At 43.6% G+C, this 22,184-nt stretch overlaps 2 long non-coding RNA genes across 3 annotated transcripts; one reads left to right on the top strand and one right to left on the bottom strand.

The window, feature by feature from the left end:
- Positions 7,054-8,114, bottom strand: LOC110387017. The gene is made up of 3 exons (XR_002432376.1): positions 7,709-8,114; positions 7,311-7,589; positions 7,054-7,149 (listed from the first exon to the last, which is right to left on the bottom strand). It is a non-coding gene; the product is annotated as an uncharacterized LOC110387017 (long non-coding RNA).
- On the top strand, positions 9,945-15,828 carry LOC110387163. Of its 2 annotated transcripts, XR_002432411.1 has the most exons (4): positions 9,945-10,164; positions 10,639-10,759; positions 11,544-11,672; positions 15,251-15,828. It is a non-coding gene; the product is annotated as an uncharacterized LOC110387163 (long non-coding RNA). The 2 variants fall into 2 exon arrangements; XR_002432410.1 differs by lacking the exon at positions 15,251-15,828 and having other exon boundaries at positions 9,951-10,164; positions 11,544-13,797.

The following is a 22,184-nucleotide window of genomic DNA, read 5'->3' as shown; positions in this document are numbered from 1 at the left end:
GTGGATGTCTCAGCCTCTAAGCTGTACAGATCTGGTTAGCCAAGGAACTGCCCTCTTGAGTCCTCATGTCAAGGCCCTGTCTCTTTTCTTTCGCATTTAATATAAGTGGATACCACGCTGCCCACAGCACTTCCACTAGCACTTTTCTTTCATGTTTTGTGCCTTAAAATTACCTAAGCAACATTCATTTGATTTACATCTAAACGTTGTTTTCCTGATGTGGGAGGCTCAATCTCTTCCCCAGCTCATTTCATAATTTCGAATCCCAATTCACCCCCATCCTCTGGGAGGAATGCATTTTTTGCAATACCTATGTTGTAATTTTCTAGAGCACATGCTTCTAATTTGAGCATTATTTTCCAAAGCTCCTAGCACTTAACCACAAAAGTTCCTCATTTATTTTCCTTTTTTATTCTCCATTTAATTAATCCTCTCCTATTTTATGCTTTGGATCACTGTTATATCTCACATTATGGCCCCCAGTAAAAAACCCTTCTGTTTTAACTAAGTACTTAAACCCCTCAGAGAAGGACAAAAAAAATATATGGGGGAATTAGACAGAATGGCCCTTTCCTCATTTACTTCCCAGTTTTCACCCTCTCCCAGTCCCAAATTCTAAAGCAGAAGAAAAACTCCTGAAGAGCTCTATGAGTCTTAAACGACCATTTCAAGGCAAAGAAACATGACTAGTTGCTGTCACTTTTCTAAGTGACTTTGGCTAAGTCATCTTCAGTGTCCATTGGGAATGGGAAAGTTTTGTCCTTGTCAGCCTAAAAACACTGGGTTGGGTGGTAAAGACCCTTAGGCAAAATATATTTATTCCTCAAAGTTACGAGGTCCCTCTATTAGCAAGTGTAGATTAGGAGCTGCCAGAGTGCATAATGTATGAGACATAATTTTTGATGCATTTCTAGCCTGAACCATAGCTAATCTTGAGAGACAGAAGCCTTGCTGTGTGAATGTCACAGTAGCTATACCAACTCTGCAGCAAAATTTGTATTTAAAGCAGAACAAGGTCCCAGGATAGATGCACAGAGAGGGGAAAAGCCTGAGGACTCCTGAGACAAAGCCTCCCAGTCCTACCAACACGACTGGGGCCAGATGCTTCTCTCTCTGCCTCACCCATACCATTGCAGCTTCCTAAGACCAGTCTACGCCGTTCAACACTGAAACAGATAACCCATTTCTGAATGCATTCTACAGGAAAGCACACATCTCCAGCAGTAATGTCAGCACCTGTGAACGCTAATTCTAAAATTCAGCCAACAACTTTCCCTGGGCAACTACAGCTCGAATCTCTTCCTCAGCCGTGACAACCCTGGGGTCAAGCTACTGAAGACTGCAGATAGTTTGGCAAAGAATCATGGAATGGCTTAGGTTGGAAGGGACCTTAAAGATTATTTAGTTCCTGTCCCCTTGCCATGGGCAGGGTTTCTACCCACTTCAGGGCTGTGATTAGAGTCCGGACAGTAAAAGAGCTGTAGCTGTAGGCTGCTTCATATTGCTCTGTGTAGCAGCCAGAAGGCACAGAATAACTGTACAAGAGTGTGCAAGGCCCTCAAAGTCTGGTTTTTAGTGCACTGCACAATATCTAGGCCCAGGCAGGTCTTAGAGTTCTTGGCCTAGGAGAGTACCCAGTAAATCCTAAAGCAAAGTGGGAAGGTGGCTACATTTTCTTGCTGTAGCTCACAAAAGATTGCACACTTTCAGAAGTGCAGTGAAATGGCTGTTCTGGGCTTCGGTACACCTTCCTAATCCATGAGCTGGCTGTGGCTACAACATGGCTTCACGGCTCCTCAGGGTTAGTACAAATTAATCTTTGTCCTATTTGTTCCTGCAAGGGACAGGACGTTCTCTTTTCTATACACAGAAGAGCAAGTGTTTGCTTTTTCTTGGAAAAAATAAAATAAAACCAACCAAAACCAACAAACCAACAACACACCAACAAACAAAAAACCAGAACAATAAAGCAAATGAATTACAGCATACTTCAGTTTGCTTCAAATAACAAACATGACCTCATTTGTATGAATATGATTCCCTCTCCAAGTCCATGGGTATGTAAATCATAACAAGATGGAGGCTCCAGGACCTGCAGATTTACAATGACACCTGCATTTGACTACTTTGCATTTTACAATGTGATTTTGGCATTGCCACGTGTATTGGCTTTAGCTTTCGGCAAGGGTATCTGTGCACGTGGGCCAGAAGGTCACATTTCCCTGAAAATTTCTGGTACTAAACAGTCGTTTGGACAACTCAAAGAAGAGCTTGGCCAAAAGGTTCACAAATCCCTCCTCCTCTTACTCAGCTCTTTCCTTTAAAGCCTGTCACTTTTATCTGTTGTCATAGTAAAGACTCAATGTTATAAGCTCTGAGTCAGACAGCTGATTAATAACAAGTGAAGGACAGTACAGCAGATTTCATTAGGAAGATTCCATTTAGCCAACAGGGTAAGATGCCAGGGTCTCAGGGGATGGATTCAGCCCATGCTTGAAAATAACTCTTCAACCAGCTCAAACCAGAGCAATGTTTGCCCATGGGGAGCACAGGGATGGATGTTGCTTTCATACAGTTGTCCCTGAGCTCAAGCTGGAACATACCTGTTGGTATTGTTGCAGAGTACAGCACAGCTTTGGATAAGGAGATGCTACCTGAAACAAATATAAACTGCTTGCACTGACCTAAAAATATAAGAATTCCAATCAAATTACAAACACCATTTTCTCCATCACAGTACAAGGCAGAGGACTTCTGGGACTTAAGGCACAAGAGATTTACTATCCAAACAGAATCAGTACAATGGGACTTGACCATTTTGGAAAGTCTGACCTTCTATGAGATGCCTCAGTGGACATACACTTTCCAAAAAATCATTCCATTATCCCCCAGTGGGTCTGTTGAATCAGACAGTGGAACACTACGGGTGCCAGACCGGAAGAGAAATGGTAGAGAACCAGCTCCAAATCACAGCCACCACCAAAGGGTCTCAACAAGTAGCCTTGGTTTATGACTGCCTGCAGGACTGCGATGTCTGAGGAGGATGTGGCCTTAGAGTTAAGTCCTTCTTTGTCACAGTAAGGGTACAATGTCTACAGTAATCAGTGTGGTTGAAAGATTCTGCATTGGCCACCATTGAAAAGATGTGACTCATTTACAGCATTTTTCCTGAAGTCATCTATCAGTGACAGCGGTGTTTTAGTCAACTTCTACATCTGCAGCTACAGGGTCCTGCTTGGTAACTCTACCTTGTAGCTTTGGTTTGCTATTTTGGTCTCCTCCGTTCTGCCAAAGCAAAACAGCAGGACAAAGCTAAGCAATTGCTTCTGTCCCTTGCAAGACTCACAATCAATTACCGTGAATAATAACGTGTACTTCATGAAAACTCAGTTCTGATGTTACCAGATTCCATCCAGCTTGGGGGTAGAGGAGGAGGATCCATCTGACACTATTCTGTCAGGGATTTAATCTTTGGATACAGTGCATTAGATGGATTAGAGCAAAGACGCAGGCTATCCATATTTTTAAAGCCCAATGACCTTTAACAATGAGAAATAATAAGAGGAAAAACGTGAACTCTGACAAATTCATAACTACAGCACAGGGGAAAGGAATGTATTCTTCTAACATATGAAAAAACATTGCAAATGACATGTCTATTTTCTTTTCAGTTTGTAGCTGTTACGAATTATATACCGTGCATTTAGCCATCGTTTGTTCTTGTGCCTTTTCGTGGAGGGTACTTTGGATACTCTACATTTTTTCCTTTATCACTGATCAAGTAATTGTATGAAATGCCATTTGTTTTGTCTCCAGAATCCTGCTGCCACACCGTGTTCCCATACTGCTGATACGTGAGCGCCTGGAGATAGCGTCCTGCTGCTAACCAGCATCACCCACACAAGGGGCACGTAGCAAACTGGCATTGCTTATTAGCTCCTACTGGGATTGTACAGGTAGTGCCAGGGAGAGATGGCACTGATATTCCTCATAGCCTTCCAGCGACTTAGGAAGGGAAGAAGCTGCTTTGCCAGCTTCCAGTCCCCAGTCTTAACCTCTCTTAAGGTCAAACAAACAGCAACAGGTCATTCCTTGCATGAGAGCAGTGGATTGGGCAGGATGTGTTGTCTGTTGGTGTTACCATTTTGGGATGCAGATAAAAGGAACCAAGCTGCAGCCCTCAGTGAGCTGAGAAAGGTCATTCTGTCTCAAAGCAAAAGCAAATGTGCAAACTACCTCATATCCCAAAACAATGTCAGATGTTAGCAAACAGCTCAAAAACCCACGGAATCTAACAAATACCAAAAATACACTAATAATGAATTATTTTTAATATGGAAAAGTTATCCCCAGCGTCTCTGATGAAGTTGAGGATGAAGAAATCCCATCCGTGAAATTTGTCAGCATATTTATAAAAAGCACTGTTTATTTTTAGTTAGTTAGTTGAAAGCTTTCTTTTCGTTATGTTTTCCTCATTCGGCAACAGGCCGCATACCAAAGCTTTGTTTAGAGGGGAAAAAAGAAAACAAGACAGGAAGAAGTTTGCAGATCCGAGGCTGCTTTCCCTGCAAGGGTACATGCTCCCTCTGCAGCCACTCTGCAAAGGGCCCAGTTTCCTCATAGAGGGTTTCCCAAATCTTTTGCTCCTGAAGATATTCATTGCCTCCCCCTCTCTATGCTCCGTGATGGCAGATGAGTTTGTGATAAGGGTTGGGGAACTAGAATCGGAGAATCACAGAATATCAATCTGGGCTTGTTTAGTTTGGAGAAGAGTTGTGGCCTTCCAAGACTTGAAGGGAGCGTATAAACAGGAGGGGGAATGATTGTTCACAAGGGTGGACAGCGATAGGACAAGGGGGAATGGTTTTAAACTGAGACAGGGGAGGTTTAGGTTAGATATTAGGAGGAAGTTTTTCACTCAGAGGCTGGTGACGCACTGGAACAGGTTGCCTGGGGAGGTTGTGGATGCCCCATCCCTGGAGGCATTCAAGGCCAGGCTGGACGTGGCTCTGGGCAGCCTGGTCTAGTGGTTGGTGACCCTGCACTCAGTAGGGGGGTTGAAACTAGATGATCACTGTGGTCCTTTTCAACCCAGGCCATTCTATGATTCTATGATCCTGAGGTGGAAAAGACCCACCAGGATCACTGAGTCCAATTTCAAATCCATGCAGGACCACCTAAACCCCAAACCCTACGTCTGAGGGTTGGACACCACTCCTTGAGTTCTGGCAGCTTGGGGCTCTGACCACTGACCTGGGGAGCCTTAGAATCATAGAATCATAGAATTGTTAAGGTTGGATAGACTTCTGAGATCCCCAAGTCCAACCCCAATCCACCCCCACCATGCCCACTAACCTCTAGTGCCACATCTCCATGGTTCTTGAGCACCTCCAGGGATGGTGACTCCACCACCTCCATGGGCAGCCCGTTCCAGTGCCTGACCACTCCTTCTGAGAAGAAGTTTTTCCTAATATCCAACCTGAACCCCCCATGGCTCAACTTAAGGCCATTACCTCTCATCCTATTTCTGTTACCTGGGAGCAGAAACTGACTCCCACCTCACTACCACCTCCTTTCAGAGAGTTGTATGAAGCCATAAGGTCTCCCCCGAGCCTCTTCTCCACACTGATAAGACTTGTACTCCAGACCATTCAGAGCTTCGTTGCTCTTCTCTGAACACATTCCAGGGCCTCAATGTCTTGTTCCACGCCCAACCATGGAAAGCCTGTGCCATGCCCACTACCCTCCATGCAGGACCTTTTCCTAACTCCCACCTGGTCCTCCCCTGACACAGCTCTGTGCCATTCTCTTGGATCCCTTTGCTGTCACCACACTGGATACGAGCCATCGTGTGGCTTTTTATCCAGAGCCAAAGGGAGAAGAGAAAGAGCCTCAGCTCTCCATACTACAGCGTGAGAGCAGAAAAAGCCTGCAATAGACATTTCTTTCAAGCAGGTCTACTGCTGGTCAAGTCAGAGAAAAGGATTTTCTCCTTGTGAGATGCCTCCATTGTGAGAAGTGGTTAGCACAGCCCTCGGATACATCTCAACATGACATAGAGCCACAGAATCACTAAGTTTGGAAAAGGCCACTATGATCATCAGGTCCAGCCACTTCTTTTCAGATAATCTGGATAGGTTTGGGTTCCCTATATAACAGCACATTAGGCTCCATCACTATGTATAGACGTTACCATTGGTTCTCAATCCTTTTCATACAGGATCAGCTGATAAAGACACCAAAGTCAAAGGTGTCTTTCTGAGAGCAATGTATTTGGCTCCCTCCTGTGGACACAACATTGCTAATCGTTCCAAACTTCTGATTGAAACAAGAGAACAATACCAGCTCACGCTACAGCCCACCCATCCCCTGGCTGAGCCCTGTGCTCCTTTGGCCAGCAAAGATTTTTCTAAGCTTAAGCACTACCAGCAATGTCATAGAAACATGAAAATGACACATAACAGTTCTAAAACACAAGAACTGTCGCAGGAATGAGCCCAAGAGTGTTAGAAGCACATAAGAGACAGCTCAATGCTATATTGCCTGAGTGTATGCAGGTTAACTGTCGACTGGCTTTGAATTTTACTGTGTAGCTCTCTATTACCTCTCAGTGTGAGTTCAGCTCAGTACCTTCCAGGCTTATTTCCCATCCAGGATCCAACTACTGAATGCAGTAAACTCAAACTCTGTTTGTTAGCTGTTCTTACTTATTACTTATAAAAACAACAGCTTGGAAAGGGAGCTCCTCTCCACAGAACTAGAAATCAAAGTTCCTGTCCTGTTCCTTTCTATGAAAATTTCCCACAGAGCAAAAATTCTAGGTCACTGCAAGGCAAATGTATCATGCAAACCCTAAAAAAACAACTTAATTCTGTCTCTGTGTTGCTTAATCCTTACAAGTGTTCTTTTATTTATTTTTTTTTCCCCAGGATTTATTGCTTGAGTTGTTTCCAGCTAGTTGGTTTTTTTTTTTTTGGTTTTTTTTTTTTGCAAGCACAAAAATAAGAAGGTTAACAGCATTTGCTGTGTGATATACATACCTCTACCCTGGGCTTCTTTGGAGTGTTTCCTCCAAACCTCATCCCTTTTCTGCTCTGGCAATGATTTGTCACAGGAGACTGTCTGTGCCCAGTTCCAGATTCATGGTTTCTATAGTCAGAAAGGGAATTTGGGGGATACTGGAACACAGATAGCTGATGCCTACTACCTGAGGTTGTAGGATACTTACATGGGGCTGGGAAATAACGGCCCCCATGCAAAACCACAACTTTTTGGAATGGGAATTGAAGCAGTGTTTCATGGAGGCTTACCAGGACATCTTGGGCAGCATTAACCATCTTCACCTGTGCAGCTCAGTCTCACCTGAGCAGCCCTTCTCTTAGAGAGATGGAAGGAGCGGCCAAAGATTTTTATGCAAAAAAAAAAAAAAAAGTTTAGGTGTTTTGCCTGCCTGTGGGGCAGCAGGGAAGGAGGGAAGTGGGGAGCTGTTCTCAAGTTTTCCCAGACCATGCCTCCATGGGAAACGTTAAGAAACGCCGCTTGGTAGTGGTTTTGGGTGCCCAGACTCGGCTCCTTGTGACACACAGCGTCTTGCAATTTAAGTGGAAGAGAAATGAGACAGCACTGATCACTCTACAATTGCAAATGAAGCGGAAAACCAGATTGTTTTGCCGTGCTGGGAACATCAGCTGAGTTACGAATTACTGACCTGTGCTCCAAAGACACTACCGCACAGCTCCAACACAGCAGTGCCCGTCACACCCCATTAGGGTTCTGCTTTGCCTTCCCCACATTAACCCAAGGCTGAGGCTTTCTGTGCAGCTCCCTCATGTCCAAGCAGAGCAATGAAAGCAGCTTCCATGGCTCCCACCACCTCGGCGAGGGGTTAACCACTTCAAACAGCAGAGCCTGGCACGGCTTGGCCGGACACATGACGAATGAGTAATCCATGAGTTCACACAGGTAGTGATTTATAGTCTGGATTTGAGCTGGAATATTGCTAGAGGGGAGCGTGGAGCTTTCAAGTAAAGAGCTGCATGACTCATTTTCTCGGTATTTGTTTTCTTGTGCTCCCCATGCCCCATGCACGCCTCGCCCGCTCTCCAGTAAAGCAGCTGAACTTTCTCTTACACCAGATGAGTCGTTTTAAAATTAACCAGCAAGCCTCAGTAACACTACGGGTCACAAGTGCCTCTTTGTGCAAGTACAATCAGGTAATGCTCTGAGTAAACACCCTAGGCAAGATCCTTGGGTCACCTGCGTCGATTTCAACAGAGCCGATGCCAGCCAAGGATCCATGGAAGCCAATTCTTTCATGTGGATGGGGTGGGGAGAAGCAGCAGAACAGAACATGAATTTAAGTGCACCGGGTGAATAGGAATTACAAAGAGCACGATCTCCACTCCCTAGATTTAAAAACAACACTGGAAGAATAAGAAAGAAGCAATATGAATACACCTCCTGAAAACCCAGAGTGGAGGAGAAGCTGGCTCCTTCCAAACATGCTGGACATTGCAAGAGCTTGCAAAGGCACCCAAGGGCATAACCTGCAACCAGCGTCCGTAGTACGGTTTTCCTTCTCTTCCTTGACCAATGCAGAAGGGTGTCTTGACAAATGGCCACGTTTCTGACTGCTTGTGATGACTGGAATGAAGGCCACAATGTGATTTTCCCAGGGATACAACTCTCACGTCTCCCTTTGAAACTAGAATTCAGAAGGCCTTATGCAGTAATGCAAGTGATGGATCTGTGCTTCTCTTCACTTTTGGTAGGTAATATCACAACAACAGTCAGCAGCCAAAGATATACCTATATTCTCTACAGAGCTACCAAGAGTTGTTTAAGAGTAATCAAATAGGGTTACATAAATGCTGTCTATGGGCATTGCAGGTTCTTTTGAGGTGATCACGTTCTCCTCATTGAAATCTCTGGGGCAAGACAGAATGGGTTGAATAAGAAATGAAAACATTCTTGCTCCACATGTGGTAGATACAGCTTCCAGTTCTCCCTGGAAGCTGAAGCTGTTTTGGAAAATCATCCTTTATTTATGGCATTTATTATTTATTGCCTTTTACCTTGCATGACTGGAACTGGCAGCGTCTTCTCCAAATGCACCTTACTGCAATGAGCTCTGGATGGCAGCAACACACAACAGAGAAGCACTGGCCCCAATGCTGACAATGTATATTCATATTCTTTGCCTGAGCAAGGGGAACATACCCCAGCATGAATTCAACCTAATGAGACAGATTTACCTTGCTTCTGTGATGGCTTTGGGGCTTCCCAAACCTTTCTGGAGTGATGAGAAATGGGATGTAAAGTGTAACTGAGAGCCTATGTTAACTCTGCCCTGTGCAAAGCCGCTGTTAAAACAACACAACTCATTGACATTGTATGTGCACTATATAAAGCAGTTACATAGAATGCAAGGTAATGTGAATCCAGCCCTCATACCTACACTATGTAGTTGTAGCCACACAAAAAAAAAGGTTTTCAAGCCACCTCCAAGAGCACAAGCTCCAAGCCTCACCTCCCAACCACATCACCTGTCTCCAACATGAGTTGGAGTCAATGATTCTTGTGTGTCCCTTCCAACTTGGGATACTCTACGATTCTATGATAATGTCCCAAATAGAACTGAACAATTACCTGCATGAGTCTTGTTTTATCACAAAGCCAATGGCACAGAGGGAATATTCTTTGAAATAATAGTAATGTCTCCAACGAGGAAAGACTCCTGTTACATTTAATTAAAGTTTATATCAAAACTCACCGATATACTTTGGTTGCTTTAAGGTAAAACCCATTTCCCACAGATCTATTTCAGTTCTGCTCTTAAGTAATGGTCAAAAAGTTGCCCTTAGTGAATGAATCCATCTCTCTCTGCTTGAAATATCTTAATGAGAAGTGACCTTTTAAGAATGCTTTAAATGTTCGCCGGTAATGTGAAACTCAGGAGCACACCGGGAAGTTTGGAAGAAACTTATCTAACATCAGCTGTGCTCAGATTCCAAAATGCAGCTGGTTCCAAGCAGAACTGGGAGGGCCCAAGGTGCTTGAGTCTTCTGAACAGAACTGATTCACTTGTCTCTAAACCTGGGGGCAGAAATATCATCTTCTGAATGACTCATCCCAGAGAAAATGGAAACGTTGCTGTAGATATGGGTAGGTGCTCTCATCTTCTGTTTTGAAGGATTTTTTTTTTTTTTAAAGATAATGATCCAAAGTCTCAGGAAAAGCTCTGAGAGTCTCCCCCACATCTTCCTTCTCCTCCCACATCCATCCTCTCTTCTGACTTCTATTTTCAGTAGTCATAGAGCATTTCCTGGTGCTCTTTATTATTTGCAGTCTTGCTAAAGGTGGCACTTGTAGAGTTTAGCGTCAGAGCAAATGAGATAGGGAAGAGTGAGGTGTGAACGGAAATGTACTTCTGTGAAAGCACCAGAAAAAATAATACACAAGGGTAAAAGAATGGCATCTTATGAGAACTAAGGGAACGCTTGAGCATAAGAAACACCGAGAATGGTATTTTCTCTGTAAAAAAAGATATGAATTTTCAACTGAAAGTCTTCACTAGCAACAGGATTGCCAAAAAGAGAATTACATGTACCTATCATACTGCTTTCTGCTCCCCAACAGGAAAACAGCCTGAGGCTGCAAGATACCCAAAACGAGGAAACAGAAGGCAATTGCCTAAGATGTTGTGAGAATGAAATAAACAAGATTCTTCATGCCATAATAACTGCTGACTTTTAAAAGGGTATGAAAGACGTATTCAAAACCCATTCCATTGTCACCATTCAAGAGGAACCAGCAGGTGTCATGGGGACACGGTGGTGGCATCCTTTGTTCCATGTCACCGCAAGTCATCCTGCTTGACTGCTTAGGCACGTACACATTGGTGGTTTGGAGTTTGCAGGTACAAGAGAATGTGAATAGAGACAACTTGGAAAAGTGAAGTAAAAGAAAAGCGTCCTTTCCCTCTCATAAGGTCTTCCACTGGATTATTTTTTTTTAACATTAATTCCTACGCACTTATTTGGTTTGAGTGCTTTGATGACGTAAATGTAAAGTCACAGGCTTGTAACAACTATACTGCATTAGTCAGCGACATGAAACCTGGCAAAGTACAGCCTGACAGAGTGCTTGGCAATAAATCCTTATCTCAAGTGCTTTATAAAAATGTTTAGGGCTATAGAGAGCAGGGAACTGGCTTTGGTCACAGTCTGTAACCACTTCTAAGTCTCCACTTTCCCTCTCTGTATTTATTTGTCATGTGCCATACTGAAGAAAATCATACATGAAAGGAAAGTTGCAGCATCTTTCAAGAGCCTCAAAATGGGGCGTAAATTCCAGTTTTGCAAAACTGCTTCTCCCTAAAGTGCTTGAGTTTCAGTGAAATTCCAAATGCCCATAGGTTCTGAGGGTAAAAGTCCTAGTAGTGATGTGTGACGGAGAAGCCTACAATTCTACTGTCACTTTGTGGGGCGGGAAGCATGATATGTCTCTAAATCACTCCAAGTCCCTCTCCTCTCTCCCCCCAGGTCATGACAACCTGATTTCCATTTCATTGGCATTTAGGCACTGTATTCCCACGGATTCTCTGAAGAAACATAATTTAGAGCTTTACTGGAGCCTACACAGCAGACTGAGTCCTCTACTGAACGAAGAAGGTCAGCAGCACGAGCATTTTGGTGTTACAGCAAAAGCAAGTGAAAAGGTGCAGTGTAGTAACAAAAGCTCACATTTAGAGTGTCCTCAGTGGAACAATGGTGAAACCACTGGTGAAACCTGTTATCTTGCTCTTGGTTCAAAGCATGGTCTCACAATTGAGAAGTTCAGAAGTGCTCATGGAAAGTTACCATAAAATATGAGATCAAACATACGCTCCTGAACAGGAGGAGAAGAAAAGCTCTGTTTATTCTGTTTGTCCGAAAAGTTAGATCTCTCTTTATCAAGATTTACACCTTCCCTACGTCAACATGCATAGGCAACCACTTGTCTCTGTGCACCTCAAGTCCCCAGAGCTTGCTTACACTGCATTCCCTAGAATCCACGATGGCAGTGGCTGTAGTAATGCAGAGCTAAGGAAGAAAGTCTTGTCATTTATGCTCACTTGATTTCCTCTCGTAAATAGAGTGGTGCAAAGAGGCTTAGTTTGTATGAGAAGCAGAGCACTGTGCGAATGAACCAGTGAGCAAAGGTGTGTTCGTGTATATGTGCATTGTGGTGAGCAAGAAGTTGGAAGGAAATGGTCAGGAAATGCATCCCAGCCAAAAATGGGTTTCGAAGTGCAGAGCTGCTTGACTTGCATAGGGACTGCTGCTCTATGCATGCAGGTGTATCTCTGGGCAGTTATTTATAAGGACAACAAGAAGCTCTTGTATGGCTTCATGCTCCACACTCATCCTCCCCCTTACCCAAAGCTCTGGAAGCACAAAGTCACCAGGCTTAATTCAAATAGGGCACAGTTCTGGGGATTAAACTGAAGTTTGAGATTTTAACAGAAAGACTGACATCCTCACTGCATTGACACCTATGGCAGGATTCTAATTTCTTATCGAATTACCAACACCTCTGGCAGATTTTTAATTTCCTATCAGAATCTTTTCTATCACAAACACGATGAGACTGATGAGCATGAATAACAGCGATGTGGCTGAGATCTCATAGCCTAAAGTTTTGGCAGACACTGCATTGTAGAAATTTGCTTTCAAGGCATTCATCAGCAGGACAGATTTTCTGAAATGTGCTAAAATGTGCTAAGTAGATTTCAGTTTTATAAATAACATATTCGAAGGATCAAATACGCTTTGATTTGCATTGGGAGATACATGGCAGCTGCCATGTAAGCTATGTTCCATGTCCGGAATAATTTCCCATCAAATTTCATTCGGACAGGCCAATTTACTGAATAAATTGCAGAATAAACAGCACTGTTTGAATAAGCTGTTATCTTGGCAGTTGTCTTAGTGACCTGGCTCCCGATTTCTTCCTCCCATCAGAAGCTGGCTGGCAGTCCAAGGCGAGAATTGATAGTAAAACCTCCCTGCAATGACAAAGAAGGCACCAGAAGGGCTACAAGTCTAGTGAGCTCCATGTCCCCTGTCCTTTGCTTTCTGGTACCTACCAGTCCACTGCAGGGTTGTGGGATAGAATCACAGAATCCCTGAATCTAGTTGGAAGGGACCTTTAAAGGCCATCTGGTCCAATTCCAACAGGGACATACAATCATCGAATCACAGAATGGCCTGGGTTGAAAAGGACCATAATGATCATGTAGTTCCAACCCTGCTGCTGTGTGCAGGGTTGCCAACCACTAGACCAGGCTACATGCTGGACATCACCACTAGACATTTACAGCTCAGTCAGGTTGCTCAGAGCCCCATCCAGCCTGACCTTGAATGTCTTTAGGGATGGGGCATCCACCACCTCTCTGGGCAACCTGTTCCAATGTCCTAGCCAGTTCTGCCTTCACGAGATGGCAATGGGCAACAATGATCAATTAGTGCAAAATGAGCCAAGATCTGGAGGCGATTTTCTGCCCTAACCAGGGTTAGAAGATCTCACCCCAGCAACGTTCCTGCTTTACTTTGTTTATGGGCTGGGCTGCCACATATTTATACCTTCCAAATGCCACCACAAGCAAAAGATTTTCTCACACACACGACAGGGAAGCTTTTGTTTAAATTCTGCAGTTACTGATGGGGATATTGAGCACACCATTTTGCAAGGTGCATGAGAGTACCATTCTGCTCAAGTCTGTACTTTCCGGAAAATAAAGGTGGATTGCCAGAATACAGGATTATATAAAATTAGTGAGTGACACCAACAGAAGGATATTATTATATGAGATTAGAAGTAGGTGACTAGCCCTGGGCTCATTTTTTTTTTTCCAATATATAATCTGGCATGGTCAAAGAGCAATGGCAGACAAAGGTTAGCTCCCAGTTCAATTTGAAACTGCTCCCTCTGAGCAGAAATACCCTTTGAGATTCTAGTTTGAACCAGGCAGACACTGCTGCAGGAGCTGTTTACCATGTCACACTCCTTCTTCTAGCAGTAATTAGAAAAATTTCCAAAAATTAGAAAAAAAATAGACTTTTAAAGAAATGTATTTGAAATTATGTATCTGGCTTTTGCAGAGATAAATGGGAGGCTGGGTGCCAAAAAAATCCCAGGATATTTTTGTAGAATTATAGAATCATTAAAGCTGGAAAAGAGCACTAAGATCATCAAGTCCAACCATCAACCCATCACCACCGTGCCCACCAAACCATGTTGCTCTTTGTTTCATCCCCTCCAGCTCCTCCAGTCTGGCCCTTGCTTGGATGTCAATCCAAATAGATTGAAGGATGAAATGATCAAATAAGTCCACAGAAGTTTATACAGAAGAGAGTAAGAATACACTGCAGTTCAGTGAAACGTAATTTCATTTTGTTTTCCCATTTTTATTCACTTCCCCACTGGATTCATCCTGGAATCCTTTGTGAAGCAGTGTCTTTACGGTGAATAAACATAGAGATTTTTTATTCAGTTTCTCACACTGTTCTATAACTGACAAAAGTCCTTAAAACTTAGGGTGTTTGCTTGAGAGAATACTTGGGCAATTGTATCCCAAATCATTTCATTCTAGAAATCTTTTAACATTTCTTTCTCGTGAATTTTTACTACTTCGTGGTAATAGTGAGCTCGGAAATACTGCAAAATCAATTTTTCTTGGGGCATTCTGGCACTTTTTGCACAGAAATGAGCAAGGCCAGGATGCTCAGAAGAAAACAATTTAAAAAAAAAATTCCCCAAAGTTTTATGAAACTTAAAATAAAATAGAATAACAGAATCTGGCTCCAAATTAGTATTTTAACAAGCTTGAAGGTTACTGTGCCCTTCCCAAATTCTTATGATTGAAAACAAAGAGAGAGAGAGAAAAAAAAACCATTAATTTTCCTAGGCATCAGATCAGAGCTCCAAAATGTCCACCAAACTTATTTTAAGAAAGGAACTTGGAAATGTTTAACTCACACCACTGGAGAAATTGCCACACACACAAAAGCAGGGATTACATGGGTTATTTACTTAAAGATTTTATAATCTCCTCTACACCTCTGCATGTTCCCCTTCTCCCTTTTCTACACATACAGACACAAAAATCAAGCCTCTAAATGCTAATATTTATAGGGGTGAGAGGCCACTTGGTCAAACATTCAGCAGAATTTAAGGGTTTTTTTTGTGTGTGATTTGTTTGTTGTAGTCTTTCTTCCTTCATGAGCACATGAGCTAAAGCCCATAGCTCTACACCCAAAGGCTGCAAGACCAACGTTGGCTGTGTATGGAAGACACGTGCTGGATGTTCATCGCTGGTGCTGTGAAGCCATTGAATGGCTCCATTTAGGGACAGCGGTGTTGGCAGCAGACAGAACACAGGGAAGAGGCAGAGCTCTTGAGCAAAATGCACTAATCAATCTCAAGAGGTGAGGAAGAGTGGTAGCCTACCAAATGCCAACCAAAGCTGGGAGCTGTGATAATGCAAGACCATGACAACAAGAGCCACTCTACAGCAACTGTCTGTTGGCATTAACCTTGGAACTGTTGCCATGTTGAACATGAAATATTTCACACAGCCTTGGTGAGCTGTGCTAAGCTGAAGTGCACACTGTTGCTGTTTTCTGAGTTCCTTATGGAGCATTTTACTAAGATAGTTCAGTTATTAAGAGTTTTCATTATTTATGGAGCATTACAACAGCAACAATAACTGGAAAGTGTGGATTAAGAGATTAAAAATACTCAGCTAACAAATGTACAGTATTCTGAAAGTGTACTAACTTTCAATTAAAGGCATTTGGAAGTTTATTTTACTTGATTTAATTTTCAGAATTCTACCTTTTGCAGGTAATAATTTGAAAGAACCTTTTCTATTTAATGTACCTATGCATGTTTGGGTTGGCACTCAGCAAATGTACTTTTTAAACAGGACCGTTAAAACCTTCTCCTGTACAAACGTAATTTTAAAGCAGGCTTTCCTTCATCTCCAATTAAAATACTCGGACAGGCCAAAAGTCACACAGAAATCAGGAAAAGGTGGTAAATAAGTTCTGGCTGAATGACATCAGTTAAAAACCGGACATGTTCCAGCTTAGAAAGAAGAAGAGTTAGCGAATGTTTACGCATTGAGCGTGGTGAGGTGAGGACAGCGAGCTGACCTGCTGTTTCTGTTCAAAGATGTGGAGTGGGAACACAAGATTTAGTCAAGGTACTACTTCACCAGAAGTGTCACTTACGGGCTTGATTGTTTGTCCCTTGCAACCCTCTTGTACCCTAACTTATGAAAATATGCCTTCAGGTCGGAGGCACACCTTGGAGCAGGAGGAAACTGGAAGGCAATCTCTGCATGGGAATCACGGCCAGTTCCCCATCATGTGACTTGATGGGGTAGGTACATAGCTGGGACAGAAGGAACCTGAGAGGTCTGCTGTTTGTCTCCCAGCCTGTGATCTCACGTTTTCTGGCTGATTTGTTTCTGGAAATGTTCCACCACATGGCTACAGGCTTATCTGATGGAAGACGATAGCACGTGAAGTAAGCAAACAGCCAGGCCTGGCTGTACAGCCACACCAGCCTTTGCCTTTGCCCTCTCTCCACGGTGTTTAGTGCTCTCACAGGCATGCAGAGGATGGCAGGAGAAACACAGTGCATGTAAAATGAGTTCCTGACCACAAGAAGAAGGCAGCTGGTGGGCCAAGATCCCTGTTTACTGAATTGCAGTTTGAAGCTAGGAACTCTCCTGTTAGAACTGATGTCTCCATGACCCTTAGAGGATCTGAAATCAGTTCTTCATGCCACTACAGACTTCCCAGAGACCTTGAGTCCTTAGTCTCAAACACTTTAAAGCAGCATCTGATCTGTAAAGTATGATTAAATACATGCTTTACTTCACCTTTTGTCTTTTTGTGGCTCTCAATGTCTTTGGAAAAAGGGAGAACTCAGAGCTCAGATCAGGACTCCACACTGCCAGCTTCGAGCATCCAAAACCATTGGTCAGGCCTAAAAAACAGCTACAAACCCCACCAACATGAGATTTAAAAAAATGCATCTACAGTTCTTTTTATTTGCTTTCTCAGTTTTACATTGCCTAGCTTCATGTTTTCAAACATTTCTCAAGATCCAAGACCCAGAAGACTGCTTTCTTTTTAAGGAAAATAATAATGAGTGAAAACTGAAACTGTGACCTATTCACATGACTCCAGGGATCAAGATTTTATGAAAAGCGATGAATATACTAAGACTCATCATGAAACCTGCTGAGCTGGCAGGCACTGTGTGCCTCATGCCTACCAAGACAAGGGCCTGCTGAACACAGACAGTTATATCTTGCTATTGTTGGATGTAGTTCTCCCTTAGAAGGATGATGCATCTTCATACATTGCAGAGGGCTTCTGGCACCATCCTCTCTTCTTGCATTGCATAGAATCATAGAATTAATAAGTTTGGAAAAGACCTCCTGTTGAAGCATTGGAAACAGCTGCCCAGGGAGGTGGTGGAGGCACCGTCTCTGGAGGTGTTCAAGAACTGTGGAGATGTGGCACTGAAGGTCATGGTTAGCAGGCACGGTGGGATGAGTTGGGGTTGGGCTCGGTGATCTTGGAGGTCTTTTCCAACCACAATGATTCCATGATTCTATGGGCATGGTGGGGATGGGTTGAGGTTGGACAGCGTCCCTGTGCCCTCTCAGGGTGTGATAGTTCACTGAGACATTGCAGCTCAGTTTCATACAATCCCAAAGGTGTACATCTGGTCCAGAAGGTTACCACCAGACTGGATAGACACTCACTGCAAACAGTGCAATTTGTATAGCTCAGGTTTTCCCACCTGTAAGATGGGAAAATATTCACCTTGCAAGGATATTGTGAAAGAATATCTAGGGTCACTCACAGCCAATGCCTGTTGCTACATCACAGCCTAAAAAAAAGATCAGCAAGGCTACAGACAATTACAGAAGACTGTGGTTGAGAGGAGAGGGGGCAGAGGTGTTGTGTAAGCAGCCAGTCTTTCCCAATGCTCCAGGGTTAGCTGAGGGAGCAGCACAATGCCACCATTGTCATTCTCTTGGGCTAAGACTCACGCCAAAAACAGGGAAGCGGTAAGCACAGGAAACAAAAGGCGAATGTCACTTTGTGATGCACTCATTACAGCACGCACTTCCATGAGGAAGTCATCAGATGATGGCATGCAACTCGCCGTGTGACAGCTCCCCTTCTCACCAGTCTCCCTTCCCAGCAGTCTTGGAACATCCGCTTGTTGGAGGCCAGAGCAGCCTAAAGGTGCTTTGGGGGAAGTTCTTTGTTAGGATCAGGCCTTAAAAGGCAAAAGGCTGCAACTAAAAATGAAAAAAAAACACTCATTTTTTTGAGGCAGCAGACTGAGTCAAGAAGGATTTGGCTATAGACAGATGAACTGCAGTTGCTGTTCGTCTATCTAAAGCCTAGACTACTTGAAACACATTGGCTATATCACATAAGTGGGGTAAAGAAAAAACTGCCATGCTAGACATGGCATCCTAATGTGGACACAACCATACCTGCACCCGTTGAGCTTGTTTCACTCAAGCAGAAGGCACCTTTGCTCTGCTGGTCCAAAGCACAGCTTGGATGGTGGACAGCCATGTCCACACTGGGAGCTTTTTGTCAGTAACTACATCAACTTTCCCATGCCAGGAAAAATCTCCTGCTGCAGAGGTAGCTTAGGTAGGACAGTTGCTTCTTTGTTCAAGTTTTTGCTTCAAGTGCAGGGATGAGATGACTCAATAAAATGTTCACTATGTACTCTATGTGTGTGGGAAGCAATTGGAGTCCATCAAACTGGAGGCACCGTGACAGGTCATCCAGGTAAAATAGTTCTGCTTCCCCTTTATTTGTTTGCCAGAATAAAGCCGTGTGTCTTGCCAACTCTCTCCAAATTCCCCAGGAGTAAAAGCAGAGAACTGAAAGGCTTGATTGTGGCAGGGCAGGCAGGTGCAAGGCATGGGCAACATGGGGTGAAGGAGGAAAGGATGGATGGGCAGAAAGGAGATCCGGCTTGTGGAGGTCTGAGGTAGGCATTCATTCTTGCACACAGACATTCAGTCATGCTCACCCATGGCCTTTTACAGGTTTAAAACTGCCTAGTAACTCTACCCATAGCTTTGGGGGAGGTCTTCTTTCAAGAACTCAGTTCTAGGAACTGAGCCACCCATTGCCCTTGTGCAAAGCTCCATATGGATCCCTGAAAGAACAGTGCTGTAGCATGCAAGATTCCCCCAAACCCTGGAAAAATGGAGCCAGATTTCACATATTACAAGTATAAAGAATACAAAAAAAAAAACAAAAACAAAAGGAACGGAGACCGCAGTGCTTAATTCACAACGATTTGCATTGTCACTCATGCAGCACAGATGGAGGACATTAAGCAGCCCAAACACATACGTACAACTGCACAACACATGGCGCAGCCAGAAATGGGGACATGTGTACTTTCTGAGAAGTATTAACCTTCAGGAAAAGCACCTTACATCACGCTGTGAAATTATGAACAGTTACTGGATCTTGAGAAATATACTGGAAGTTCCTGTACCTTGACTTGGCTGTCTACTGTCTGCCTTAGGTTGCTGCTTTACATATTGCATTATGGTGATGCAGGAGAATTAAGCAAAATGCAGCTAAGAAAGAAAGATAAAGAAGGAAGATGAAGTAATGTTTTTTCATCACTTATTTTGGGAAAAAAAAAAAAAAAGGAAGGAAGAAACTCGATGCTTGGAGCATACCATGTATGTCTATAAAGTTCTCCAAGGCACAGAGGATGACAGAGATGTAAGAAGTTTGCAGCGATGAATCAGATGAAAGTCAGTGATCTAACGAGAGCCTCTTAAGAAACAACTCAGCTGATGCTGTGTTAGTTTCAGTTACAATTTAGGTGAAGGCATTTTACTTTATGGTAAAGTACAACCTTAGCCAAGTGCTGCACGTGAGCTGGAAGGGAGGAAACTTTTCCAGCTACTCCGATTAGCAGCCTAATCCGATTATGTCCTAAGGCAGCTATTTGACTATGTCCTCCAACAGAACCTGGAAAGAAAGGACAAAATGCTAAATGCTGAGGAAAAGGAGGATAATTCACCCTGGGAATGTGTGACACAACAGAGCACAAGAAAATGCTTTATGTAAAGAGTAGGTTTTAAAGAAGAATTGCAAAGCTGATCCAAAGGCCCTGGAAAGCAATAGAAGGTTTTCTGTTGACTTCAGTGGGTTTTGGATCAGCTCTGGAGATGGAGGGGAAGAGCCTGGGCTGGCACGGAGATGTTGTGGGGAGATTGGAATGCTGCTGTGAATTGATGGAGGGAGCAAACAGCAGCAGAGGGCTGGAATGCAGATGCAAAAGCCACATGGTTCTATTTGTATGTCTGAGAAAAATAACCTGTAAGTTGGCTTGAGTTGAAGCTCTGGGAGAAGAAAATGGAGGAAGGTGGAAGGCAGGTTACGAGTTGAGCTAAAGCAGTAGGCCTGTGGTTGGTCCTGTGGCAGCTGAGTGTGAAATACCACATTCCTGCCCTGAAAGCACTCCCAGGAGGAGCAGGATGTGGACACTGCGCTGTGCTAAGAAGCAGGGCTGTTTGCTGAAGCAAGGGGTGAGATGGGGCAAAAGCAGAATGGAGCAAATGGAGATACAGGGAAGAACAGAGTAACATCTCTCAGCTGCTTATCTCCAGCTGTAGGGTTTGTATGGGTGTTCCTTACGGCTGTGGTTGAACGTACATCCATTGAAGTGCAGATGAAACAGACACCTACATTGTTTATAGACTCCTGAAAATTCCGCTAAGGTACATTAGCGTGTTTGCAGACCTAGTTCAAAGTGACCTAGGTTGAGGACAAGGCAGTAGCAGAGCTCAGCTTAGTGCCCCAACACGACCATCATTTTTCTTTTAATATTCATTTTAATCTCACATGGGAAGGATTCACATGATCCTTTTCCGTTCGCTCCCTTTAATAAAGGAGATAGCATTTAAGTAAGAACTACCAATTAAATTACACAGACCCTCTGCAATGCCCACTGCAACTGACATGCACCTTGTTGAGGGTACGTCCAAACGATTGGACATGAATTCTTTGCCTGAAGCACTCTTTCATAACTAGGGTTGACGACATGGTTTGGCATGGAATGCAGCTTTCCTTCAAGCAAAGTAAGCTCACTGTGTCCCCAAGCTATAGAACCCCAAGGACACTGCCACCAAAGCAGACACCAAATCACTCCTGTTCCAGGAGTATCAGGTTGCAGCCACACCAGGGAGACGGGACATTCTAGAAAAGGGAGAAAAAAGGTGAATATTGACCTGAATTATGGCAACGTTGCTACAGCACACCAGAACTCCCAGTTCCTACAGCAGAAGACTGAGTCTTGTTAGCAGGGCTCTAGCAAACTGATGTCCTTTTCCTCTCCCAGCCCATCTTCCTGCCAATAAACTGTTCTGCTGCTTCTATTCAGCAGCATTTACCATCCCTTACTGTAAAGGCTAAACAAAACAAAGAGAAGCAAATAACCAGGCTTTTGTCTTAGAATCAAGTTTCACTATTAAATTACCAGATCTACACACTTCTTTCAATCAGCGCTGGACATACATTGTTATTAGTTGGTAAGACTCTATCCCTACAGCAAGCTCAGAGGCTATTTGTTGGCCACTCCCAAACTGCCCCAGAACATCTTGAGATTTAGCAAGTCTTCTTAATCTAAGGGAAAAGTACATAGCTGCAGATTCAAAATTCAGTCTTAAATTATAGAATTGTAAAGGTTGGAAAAGACCTCCAAGATCACCAAGTCCAACCTGAACTCATCCCACCATGTCCCTCAGTGCCACATCTCCACTGTTCTGGAGCACCTCCATGGATGGTGACTCCACCACCACCCTGGGCAGCCTGTTCCAATGTCCGACTACTCTTGCAGAGAATAAATTGTCCCTAATATTCAACCTGTGTGATTACTTTCTAGCACAGACACTTAGAACAGGATTTGACTGAAACCACCTTGTTTTCTCACTTGACTACAGCCCCCTTTAGTCAGATGTCTGTCACATGAACCCGAAGCAAACATTACTAATACAAATAGAAGAGGCAGAATAGGGTGCATTTAATGTTTATAATGCAGGTGTGATTCACAGTCACAGA

Source organism: Numida meleagris, chromosome 21 (assembly GCF_002078875.1).
Source record: "Numida meleagris isolate 19003 breed g44 Domestic line chromosome 21, NumMel1.0, whole genome shotgun sequence".
In the NCBI taxonomy this organism is placed as follows: Eukaryota; Metazoa; Chordata; class Aves; order Galliformes; family Numididae; genus Numida; species Numida meleagris.
Note: the sequence above shows the minus strand (reverse complement) of the source record. Positions and strands in the feature narration are given on the sequence as shown.